Source organism: Rhinoraja longicauda, chromosome 34, assembly GCF_053455715.1.
Source record: "Rhinoraja longicauda isolate Sanriku21f chromosome 34, sRhiLon1.1, whole genome shotgun sequence".
In the NCBI taxonomy this organism is placed as follows: domain Eukaryota; kingdom Metazoa; phylum Chordata; class Chondrichthyes; order Rajiformes; family Arhynchobatidae; genus Rhinoraja; species Rhinoraja longicauda.
In genome coordinates this window covers 22,392,811-22,405,310 of record NC_135986.1, presented here as the reverse complement: position 1 = coordinate 22,405,310, position 12,500 = coordinate 22,392,811, and the positions used below count along the sequence as shown (strand labels likewise).

General features: G+C 51.6%; 2 protein-coding genes across 2 annotated transcripts in view; one reads left to right on the top strand and one right to left on the bottom strand.

Moving 5' to 3' along the window:
* LOC144609632 (cystatin-C-like) overlaps nt 1–12,500 on the top strand; it is a 369,350-nt gene that overhangs the window by 270,356 nt on the left and 86,494 nt on the right. The gene's annotated exons all lie outside the window — the stretch shown is intronic.
* LOC144609264 (mitogen-activated protein kinase kinase kinase 11-like) overlaps nt 1–12,500 on the bottom strand; it is a 39,448-nt gene that overhangs the window by 5,810 nt on the left and 21,138 nt on the right. The window lies entirely within an intron of this gene.

The window sequence follows — 12,500 nt, the reverse complement described above, 5'->3', positions numbered from 1 at the left end:
CTGGGCACTCACATTTCGGAGGACCTCACATGGTCCAATAACACCGCTGCGCTGGTCAAGAAGGCACAGCAACGACTGTTCTACCTAAGAACACTGAAGAAGTCTGGTCTACCCCAACAGCTGCTGACGACCTTCTACCGCTGCACCATAGAGAGCATCCTAACGCATGGCATCCCTGTGTGGTACCTCAGCTGCACGGAGGCAGAGAGGAAAGCTCTTCAGCGGGTAGTCCATGGAGCTCAGAGGGCCATCGGAACACAGCTACCAGCCTTGGAGGGCATCTACAACACACGATGCCTCAGAAAAGCCACCAGCATCCACAAAGACTCCTCACAACCCTGCAACAGTCTGTTCGAACTTCTACCACCGGGCAGACGATACAAGGCCTTCTACGCCCGCACCTCCAGACTCAGGGACAGCTTCATCCCCAGGGCCATAGCTGCCATGAACCGGTCCTGCTGAGCCGGATGGTCACATCGCACAGCGAACCGGCACAGATCTACTTGCACTTTATTCTGTTTTAAAACTGTTACAATTTGTTTCATTGGGTTGTATAAATGAATACTGACTAGCTCATTGATTTATTGCATCGTATGGGAGGTGCATTCCCAATCTCGTTGTACCCCTGTACAATGACAATAAAGATATATTGTATTGTATTGTATCACAAAATGCTGGAGTAACTCAGCGAGTCAGGCAGCATCTGACAGCACGGTGGCGCAGCGGTAGAGTTGCCGCCTTACAGCGAATGCAGCGCCGGAGACCCGGGTTCGATCCCGACCACGGGCGCCGTCTGTACGGAGTTTGTACGTTCTCCCCGTGACCCGCGTGGGTTTTCTCCGAGATCTTCGGTTTCCTCCCACACTCCAAAGACGTGCAGGTTTGTAGGTTAATTGGCTCGGCAAAAGTAAAAAATTGTCCCTAGTGGGTGTAGGATAGTGTTAGTGTGCGGGGGTCGCTGGGCGGCACGGACCCGGTGGGCCGAAGGGCCTGTTTCCGCGCTGTACCTCTAAATCTAAAAAAAATCTCTGGAGAGAAGGAATGGGTTACACTTCGGGTCGAGACCCTTCTTCAGACACGACTCGAAACGCCACCCGTTCCTTCTCTCCCGAGATGCTGCCTGCCCCAATAGACAATAGACAATAGGTGCAGGAGGAGGCCATTCAGCCCTTCGAGCCAGCACCGCCATTCAATGCGATCATGGCTGATCACTCTCAATCAGTACCCCGTTCCTGCCTTCTCCCCATACCCCCTCACTCCGCTATCCTTAAGAGCTCTATCCAGCTCTCTCTTGAAAGCATCCAACGAACTGGCCTCCACTGCCTTCTTGAGGCAGAGAATTCCATACCTTCACCACTCTCCGACTGATGTCCTCCACAGATGCTGCCCGACCCGCTGGGTCACTCCAGCACTTTTTGTGTTTGGCCCGGTCTGAAGAAGGGTCCCGACTTTAAACAGGGTGGTGAATCTGTGGGATTCTTTGCCACAGACGGCTGTGGAGGCCACAATTCAGTGGATATTATTAAGGCCGAGATGGATAGATTCTTGATTAGTGCGGGTGTCAGGGGTTACTGGGAGAAGGCAGGAGAACGGGGTTAGGAGGGAGAGATGGATCAGCCATGATTGAATGGCGGCGTAGACTCGATGGGCCGAATGGCCTAATTCTGCTCCTATCACGTCTGACCTTACGATCACCTGTCCACAGAATCGCCATTGACCAGCGAACACCCAATAGACAATAGACAATAGGTGCAGGAGGAGGCCATTCGGCCCTTCGAGCCAGCACCGCCATTCAATGTGATCATGGCTGATCATTCTCAATCAGTACCCCGTTCCTGCCTTCTCCCCATACCCCCTGACTCCGCTATCCTTAAGAGCTCTATCTAGCTCTCTCTTGAATGCATTCAGAGAATTGGCCTCCACTGCCTTCTGAGGCAGAGAATTCCACAGATTCACAACTCTGACTGAAAAAGTTTTTCCTCATCTCCGTTCTAAATGGCCGACCCCCTATTCTTAAACTGTGTCCCCTTGTTCTGGACTCCCCCAACATTGGGAACATGTTTCCTGCCTCTAATGTGTCCAATCCCCTAATTATCTTATATGTTTCAATAAGATCCCCCCTCATCCTTCTAAATTCCAGTGTATACAAGCCCAATCGCTCCAGCCTTTCAACATACGACAGTCCCGCCATTCCGGGAATTAACCTAGTGAACCTACGCTGCACGCCCTCCATAGCAAGAATATCCTTCCTCAAATTTGGAGACCAAAACTGCACACAGTACTCCAGGTGCGGTCTCACCAGGGCCCGGTACAACTGTAGAAGGACCTCTTTGCTCCTATACTCAACGTTACTCCAGCATTTTGTGTCTACCTTAGATCTACCTATTAGCTCAGTTTGGCTGTGAGGTACAGGCCCTTCAGGCCCGCCCAGTCCGCGCCGACCAGCGATCCCCGCGTACTGTCAAAGCCATCCTACGCATGCTAGGGGCAATTTACACTGACACCCAGCCAATTTACCCGCATGCCTGCGCGTCTTTGGAGTGTGGGAGGAAACCGAAGATCTCGGAGAAAACCCACGCAGGTCACGGGGAGAACGTACAAACTCCGTACAGACGGCGCCCGTAGTCGGGATGGAACCCGGGTCTCCGGCGCTGCATTCGCTGTAAGGCGGCAACTCTACCACCGTGACCGCCCACTTTGTGTTTGGCCCAGTTGTGAAGAAGGTGTCCCAACCCTAAACGTCGCCTGTCTAGACAATAGACAATAGACAATAGGTGCAGGAGGAGGCCATTCAGCCCTTCGAGCCAGCACTGCCATTCAATGCAATCATGGCTGATCACTCTCAATCAGTACCCCGTTCCTGCCTTCTCCCCATACCCCCTCACTCCGCTATCCTTAAGAGCTCTATCCAGCTCTCTCTTGAAAGCATCCAACGAACTGGCCTCCACTGCCTTCTTGAGGCAGAGAATTCCATACCTTCACCACTCTCTGACTGATGTCCTCCACAGATGCTGCCCGACCCGCTGGGTCACTCCAGCACTTTTTGTGTTTGGCCCGGTCTGAAGAAGGGTCCCGACTTTAAACAGGGTGGTGAATCTGTGGGATTCTTTGCCACAGACGGCTGTGGAGGCCACAATTCAGTGGATATTATTAAGGCCGAGATGGATAGATTCTTGATTAGTGCGGGTGTCAGGGGTTACTGGGAGAAGGCAGGAGAACGGGGTTAGGAGGGAGAGATGGATCAGCCATGATTGAATGGCGGCGTAGACTCGATGGGCCGAATGGCCTAATTCTGCTCCTATCACGTCTGACCTTACGATCACCTGTCCACAGAATCGCCATTGACCAGCGAACACCCAATAGACAATAGACAATAGGTGCAGGAGGAGGCCATTCGGCCCTTCGAGCCAGCACCGCCATTCAATGTGATCATGGCTGATCATTCTCAATCAGTACCCCGTTCCTGCCTTCTCCCCATACCCCCTGACTCCGCTATCCTTAAGAGCTCTATCTAGTTCTCTCTTGAATGCATTCAGAGAATTGGCCTCCACTGCCTTCTGAGGCAGAGAATTCCACAGATTCACAACTCTGACTGAAAAAGTTTTTCCTCATCTCCGTTCTAAATGGCCTACCCCTTATTCTTAAACTGGGTGTGGCCCCTTGTTCTGGACTCCCCCAACATTGGGAACATGTTTCCTGCCTCTAACGTGTCCAACCCCCTAATAATCTTATACGTTTCGATAAGATCTCCTCTCATCCTTCTAAATTCCAGTGTTTCAAGCCCAGTCGCTCCAGTCTTTCAACGTACGCAGTCCCGCCATTCCGGGAATTAACCTAGTAAACCTACGCTGCACGCCCTCAATAGCAAGAATATCCTTCCTCAAATTTGGAGACCAAAACTGCACACAGTACTCCAGGTGCGGTCTCACTAGGGCCCTGTACAACTGCAGAATGACCTCTTTGCTCCTACGACAAGCTACCACCTAGTCGACGTCAAGCCACCGACAACCGGCGACCCGATCGTCGCGACGTAGGACGTCCACCTACGACCGCACAGGCGGCAACCTACGTCAACCGCGGTCGACCCACGTCCGCCCGCGACGAGCCACGACCGTGTCGGCGACAACCGGAGACAATTCACGTCACTTTGGCCTCGGGTCTTGACGCCGGTCGGTACCTGTTGTTGACGTAGGCGGCCGCCAATGGAATTCACTGAAGCCCCCCAGCACCGGGGACAGCCTACGGCACCCGGCAACAGCGCCCCCGTCAGGAGACGTCAAGCTACGGTCACGGGCGTCGAACCGACATTCGGAGAAAATATTTAAACGTTTCAAAATCCGGAAAAGGCGACCGGAAAAAACGCTACGACTCTTTGGAGACGACTCGCGACCGGACAGGCGATGGGCCTAGCCGCCTAAACAATCGTCCACGTGGGACAGGGGCCTTACATCAGGCGGCAACTCTACCCAATCATTTTGGCTGCAATGAAGCAGTTCGCCACCAGGTGTCAGTGTCTTCGGCTGCCCACCGCGCCAATTCCAGGGGAATCGACCATTCGGCCCATCTGAAGGCATGTCCTGCTATCCCAACACTGGTTTCAATGCCGGCTCTTTGCGTCTACTCTTCGGCCGAAACCACTACCCACAGTTCCCTCCTACGTTAATTCCCGGACATGGCGGGACTGTCGTGTGTTGAAAGACTGGAGCGACTGGGCTTGTACACGCTGGAATTTAGAAGGATGAGAGGAGATCTTATCGAAACGTATAAGATTATTAAGGGGTTGGACACGTTAGAGGCAGGAAACATGTTCCCAATGTTGGGGGAGTCCAGAACAAGGGGCCACACATAGTCTAAGAATAAAGGGGAGGCCATTTAAAACTGAGGTGAGATAACACTTTTTCAGTTGTGAATTTGTGGGATTCTCTGCCACAGAGGGCAGTGGAGGCCGATTCACTGGATGGATTTAAGAGAGAGTTAGATAGAGCTCTAGGGGCTAGTGGGATCAAGGGATATGGGGAGAAGGCAGGCACGGGTTACTGATTGTGGATGATCAGCCATGATCACAATGAATGGCGGTGCGTACAGGCTCGAAGGGCCGAATGGCCTCCTCCTGCACCTGTTTTCTATGTTTCTATGTTTCTCTCTCCCTCCCTTAAGGATAAGGGGGAAGTCTTTTAGGACCGAGATGAGAACGTTTTTTTTTCACACAGAGAGTGGTGAATCTGTGGAATTCTCTGCCACAGAAGGTAGTTGAGGCCAGTTCATTGGCTATATTTAAGAGGGAGTTAGATGTGGCCCTTGTGGCTAAAGGGATCAGGGGGTATGGAGAGAAGGCAGGTACGGGATACTGAGTTGGATGATCAGCCATGATCATATTGAATGGCGGTGCGTACAGGCTCGAAGGGCCGAATGGCCTACTCCTGCACCTATTTTCCATGTTTCTTTGTTTCTCTCTTTCTCCCTGATGATGCTAATATATTACATCTCTCTCTCTCTCTCTCTCTCTCTCTCTCTCTCTCTCTCTCTCTCTCTCTCTCTCTCTCTCCCTCTCTCCCTCTCTCCCTCTCTCCCTCTCTCCCTCTCTCCCTCTCTCTCTCTCTCTCCCTCTCTTCCTCTCTCCCTCTCTCTCCCTGATGATGCTTATATATTACATACAAGACATTAAGACCACAAGCACGAGGCCCAGAGTTTGTGGAATGGCACAGTCCAGACCATAACATGTATAGACACGCGTGGACATAGAGCTGGAACTCAATCTGACATTCCTTCTCCGTGTGGCAATCCAGGAATATAGACACGCTTATTTATGTCAGCGCGTGTAGCCAGAATCTCCAGACACTGGTCTACACCGAAGGTAGACACAAGACACTGGAGTAACTCAGCGGGACAGGCAGCATCTCCGGAGAGAAGGAATGGGCGGAGTTTCGGCTCGAAACTGAGAAGGAACTTTTCCACCCAGAGAGTTGTGAATCTGTGGAATTCTCTGCCACAGAGGGCAGTGGAGGCCGATTCACTGGATGGATTTAAGAGAGAGTTAGATAGGGGCTCGCGGAATCAAGGGATGTGGGGAGAAGGCAGGCACGGGTTACCGATTGTGGACGTTCAGCCGCGATCACGGCGAATGGCGGTGCGTACGGGTTTCGAAGGGCCGAATGGCCTCCTCCTGCTCCTATTGTCTGTGTTTCTGTGAGACCCTTCTTCAGATTGAACATCGCGGGAAAGGGATTATGTACACGATGATGTAGAGAGATGTGGAACAAATGAATGAAAGGTACGCAAAAAAAGTCACGAAGATAAAAGGAAATAGGTCGTTGTTGGACGTTTGCTGGGTGAGAACGAGAAGCTGGTGAGACTTGGGTAGGGGAGGGAGAGAGAGAGAGGGAATGCCAGGGTTACTTGAAGTTAGAGAAAATCAACTGAAGTCACGTCAGCTTTTTGTTAGTTAGGACTCTGACAATAGACAATAGGTGCAGGAGGAGGCCATTCGGCCCTTCGAGCCTGTACGCACCGCCATTCAATGTGATCATGGCTGATCATCCACAATCAGTACCCCGTTCCTGCCCTCTCCCCATACCCCCTCACTCCGCTATCCTTAAGAGCTCTATCCAACTCTCTCTCTTGAATGCATCCAGAGAATTGGTCTCCACTGCCCTCTGAGGCAGAGAATTCCACAGATTCACAACTCTCTGACTGAAAAAGTTTTTCCTCGTCTCCGTTCTAAATGGCCGACCCCTTATTCTTAAACTGTGTGTGGGCCCCTGGTTCTGGACTCCCCCGACATTGGGAACATGTTTCTTGCCTCGAAACGTGTCCAACCCCTTCATAATCTTATACGTTTCGATAAGATCTCCTCTCCCCATACCCCCTGGTTCTGCATTAAACTGCGGCCCCTGGTTCTAGTCTAGTGTCACGTGTCCCGAGGTACAGTGAAAAGCTTTGTTGCCGCGTGCTAACCAGTCAGCGGAAAGACAACGCACGATTACAATCGAGCCGTTTACAGTGTTGTAGATACGTGATAAAGGAATAATGTTTGGCGCGAGGTAAAGCCAGTAAAGTCCGATCAAAGATAGTCCGAGGGCCACCAATGAGGTAGATAGTAGTTCAGCACTGCTGGTAGGCACTAAATGCTGGAGTAACTCAGGGGTCAGGCAGCATCTCGGGAGAGAAGGAATGGGTGACGTTTCGGGTCGAGACCCAAAAGGGTCTCGACCCAAAACGTCACCCATTCCTTCTCTCCCGAGATGCTGCCTGACCCGCTGAGTTACTCCAGTGTTTTGTATCTACCAGTGACTGGACATACATACAGACACACACGCACACACACACACAGACACGTATACATACATACACACACACAGATACAGATGTACAAACGCATGCAAACGTAGACATACACACACATGCACACAGACACAAACATACGGACACACCCGCACACACACACACAGGCACGCATACATACATACACACACAGATACAGATGTACAAACACATGCAAACGTAGACACACACACACATGCACACAGACACAAACATACGGACACACACGCGCACACACACACAGACACGCATACATACATACACACACAGATACAGATGTACAAACGCATGCAAACGTAGACACACACACACATGCACACAGACACAAACATACGGACACACACGCACACACACACACAGACACGCATACATACATACACACACAGATACAGATGTACAAACACATGCAAACATAGACAAACACACGGGGACACACAGACATACATACATACATACACACATACAGACATACAAACACATGCATGGATGCAAACATAGACACACACACACAGTGTAGGGAAAAAACTGCAGATGCTGGTTTCAATCGAAGGTAGACACACAATGCTGGAGTAACTCAGCGGGTCGGGCAGCATCTCTGGAGAGAAGGAATGGGTGACGTTTCGGGTCGAGACCCTTTCGGGCGAAACAGCATTTTGAGATACAGCGCGGAAACAGGCCCTTCGGCCCACCGGGTCCGTGCCGCCCAGCGACCCCCGCACACTAACACCATCCTACACCCACTAGGGGACAATGTTTACATTTACACCGAGCCCATTAACCTACAAACCTGCACGTCTTTGGAGCGCGGGAGGAAACCGAAGATCTCGGAGAAAAACCCACGCAGGTCACGGGGAGAACGTGCAAACTCCGTACAGACGGCGCCCGTAGTCGGGATGGAACCTGAGTCTCCGGCGCTGCGTTCGCTGTGAGGCGGCAACTCTACCGCTGCGCCACCGTGACGCCCATTGCAGTTCTTTCCTACGCAAGTTCAGGACGGCCCTCTCGTTGGTGGGAGGATGGTTCAGTTGCCTGATAACAGCCGGGAAGAAACCGTCCCTGAATCTGGAGGTGTGCGTTTACACACTTCTGTACCTCTTGCCCGACAGGAGTGAGGGGGAGAGGGGAGAAGAGGGAGTGACCGGGGGGGGGGTGAGACTGGTCCTTGATTATGCTGTTGGCCTTGCCGAGGCAGCGTGAGGTTTGGATGGAGTCAATGGAAGGGAGGTCGTTTGACAGATTTGTGGACAGTTAGGTTGTGGATGGAGCTGAGGCAGGTCAATAGACAATAGACGCAGGAGGAGGCCATTCGGCCCTTCGAGCCTGTACGCACCGCCATTCAATGTGATCATGGCTGATCATTCTCAATCAGTACCCCGTTCCTGCCTTCTCCCCATACCCCCTGACTCCGCTATCCTTAAGAGCCCTATCTAGCTCTCTCTTGAAAGCATCCAGAGAATTGGCCTCCACTGCCTTCTGAGGCAGAGAATTCCACAGATTCACAACTCTCTGACTGAAAAAGTTTTTCCTCATCTCCGTTCTAAATGGCCGACCCCTTATTCTTAAACTGTGTGTGGCCCCTGGTTCTGGACTCCCCCCAACATTGGGAACATGTTGTAGTGTTTGAAGAAGGGTCTCGACCCGAAACGTCACCCATTCCTTCTCTCCCGAGATGCTGCCTGACCTGCTGAGTTACTCCAGCATTTTGTGAATAAATCAAAATATTGGGAACATGTTTCCTGCCTCTAACGTGTCCAACCCCTTAATAATCTCATACGTTTCGATAAGATCCCCTCTCATCCTTCTAAGTTCCAGTGTATACAAGCCTAGTCGCTCCAGCCTTTCAACATACGACAGTCCCGCCATTCCGGGAATTAACCTGGTGAACCTACGCTGCACGCCCTCAATAGCAAGAATGTCCTTCCTCAAATTTGGAGACCAAAACTGCACACAGTACTCCAGGTGCGGTCTCACTAGGGCCCTGTACAACTGCAGAAGGACCTCTTTGCTCCTATACTCAACTCCTCTTGTTATGAAGGCCAACATTCCATTGGCTTTCTTCACTGGTCAGATAGAATCACTCTACAGATCAGCTCTGTTCTAATTGAATAATGGGAGAAACTCAAAGGCCCTTCTGTCCTGTTAATGGGGACCCGTTTGAGTTTCCACGTTAATCCTCCGGTGGCGGGGAGCTTAATTTTAACTACTTCGACCTCTTTCACATCTCCACCCCCCCTCACCCCCCGCTCAACTCCCTCAAACCCATCACCTCCCCCATCCCCTCTCATCATTACAAACTCGAGGAAGGACATCCTTGCTATTGAGGGCGTGCAGCGTAGGTTCACCAGGTTAATCCCCGGGATGGCGGGACTGTCGTACGCTGAAAGACTGGAGCGACTAGGCTTGTATACGCTGGGAACTTCGAAGGATGAGAGGGGGATCTTATCGAAACGTATAAGATTATTAAGGGGTTGGACACGTTAGAGGCAGGAAACATGTTCCCGATGTTGGGGGGAGTCCAGAACCAGGGGCCCACACACAGTTTAAGAATAAGGGGTCGGCCATTTAGAACGGAGATGAGGATGAAACTTTTTCCATTCCTTCTCTCCCGAGATGCTGCCTGACCCACTGAGTTACTCCAGCATTTTGTGTCTACCTTCGATTTAAACCAGCATCTGCAGTTCTTTCCGAAACAAGTTGGCGTCACGGTTGGCGCGGCGGTAGAGTTGCCGCCTTACAGCGAACGCAGCGCCGGAGACTCGGGTTCGATCCCGACTACAGGCGCCGTCTGTACGGAGTTTGTACGTTCTCCCCGTGACCCGCGTGGGTTTTCTCCGAGATCTTGCTTTCCTCCCACGCTCCAAAGACGTGCAGGTATTTGGTTAATTGGAGGACCGCTCTCTGGTTGTGGTAGGACGGTTCAGTTGCCTGATAACAGCCGGGAAGAAACTCTCCCACTGCGCCAATTGCCGCCCAAAATGTCCCTCATCAGCGGGCGTGATCGATGGTCATAAGGGCTTGCAGTAGAATTAGGCCTTTCGGCCCACCAAGCCTACTCCGCCATTCAATCGTGGCTGATCTATCTCTCCCTCCCAACCCCATTCTCCGCCTTCTCCCCATAACCCCTGACACCCGCACTGATCAAGAATCTATCTATATCTCTGCCTTAAATATATCCACTGACTTGTGGCCTCCACGGCCTTCTGTGGCAAAGAATCCCACAGATTCACCACCCTCTGACTGACTGTGTGCAGTTTTGGTCTCCAAATTTGAGGAAGGACATTCTTGCTATTGAGGGCGTGCAGCGTAGGTTCACCAGGTTAATTCCGGAATGGCGGGACTGTCGTATGTTGAAAGACTGGAGCGACTGGGCTTGTACACGCTGGAATTTGGAAGGATGAGAGGGGATCTTATCGAAACGTATAAGATTATTAAGCGGTTGGACACGTTAGAGGCAGGAAACATGTTCCCAATGTTGGGGGAGTCCAGAACCAGGGGCCACACACAGTTTAAGAATAAGGGGTCGGCCATTTAGAACGGAGATGAGGAAAACCTTTTCAGTCAGAGAGTTGTGAATCTGTGGAATTCTCTGCCTCAGAAGGCAGTGGAGGCCAATTCTCTGATACATTCAAGAGAGAGTTAGATAGAGCTCTTAAGGATAGCGGAGTCAGGGGGTATGGGGAGAAGGCAGGAACGGGGTACTGATTGGAATGATCAGCCATGATCACATTGAATGGCGGTGCGTACAGGCTATTGTCTATTCACCGCCCTCTGGCTAAAGAAATTCCTCCTCATCTCCTTCCTAAAGGAACGTCCTCTAATTCGAGGCTGTGCCCTCTGGTCCTAGACTCTCCTACTAGTGGGAACACCCTCTCCACGTCCGCTGGTCAGCGCGACGTGTCCATCATGGTATGTACCGCCGTGACCCACTGGGACCGACCGGGAGGAGGATTGCCTCTTCCTGTGGTATTATTGTTGTTGTGATTCTATAACAAGCTCTGAAACGTCGGCCTCTGACCAAAGTGGTTTCTGTCAAACAGGCAGAGCGGGTTTCAGAAATACATTTGCCAAACATTCGCTCTCTCTCTCTCCCTCTCTCTCTCTCTCTCTCTCTCTCCTCTCTCTCTCTCTCTCTCTCTCTCTCTCTCTCTCTCTCTCCTCTCTCTCTCTCTCTCTCTCTCTCTCTCTCTCTCTCTCTCTCTCTCTCTCTCTCCCTCCATCCCTCCCTCCCTCCCTCCCTCCCTCCCCTCCCTCTCTCTCTCTGTCTCTCTCTCCCTCCCTCCCTCCCTCTCTCTCTCTCTCCCCCCCCTCTGTTTCTGTGTCTCTCTCTTGTTGTGATATTTACATCTCTCTCTCTCTCTCTCTCTCTCTCTCTCTCTCCTCCTCTCTCTCTCTCTCTCTCTCTCTCTCTGTCTCTGCGTGTGCCTTTCTCTGTCTCTCTCTCTCTCTCTCTCTCTCTCTCTCTCTCTCTCTCTCTCTCTCTCTCTCTCTCTCTCTCTCTCTCTCTCTCTCTCTCCGTCTGTCTCCGCCACAGAGGGCAGTGGAGGCCAATTCACTGGATGGATTTAAGAGAGAGTTAGATGGAGCTCTAGGGGCTAGCGGAATCAAGGGATATGGGGAGAAGGCAGGCACGGGTTACTGATTATGGACGATCAGCCACGATCGCAATGAATGGCGGTGCTGGCTCGAAGGGCCAAATGGACTCTTCCTGCACCTATTTCTATGCTTCTATGTTTCTAACTTTAGATGGTTCCTCTTCCCTCTCTTCCCCTCCTCCTTCCCAGTTCTCCCTCTATCTTCCCGTCTCCACCTATATCCTTCCTTTGTCCCGCCCCCCTGACATCAGTCTGAAGAAGGGTCTCGACCCGAAACGTCACCATTCCTTCTCTCCCGAGATGCTGCCTGACCCGCTGAGTTACTCCAGCATTCTGTGTCTACCTTCGATTTGTACCAGCATCTGCAGTTATTTTCCTACTCGGGCTTTCCTTGATCGGACTTTGCTGGCTTTGCCTCGTAGTAAAGGTTATTTATTGCCTTATAGAAACGTAGAAACATAGAAAATAGGTGCAGGAGTAGGCCATTCGTCCCTTCGAGCCTGTACGCACCGCCATTCAATGTGATCATGGCTGATCATCCAACTCAGTATCCCGTACCTGCCTTCTCTCCATACCCCCTGATCCCTT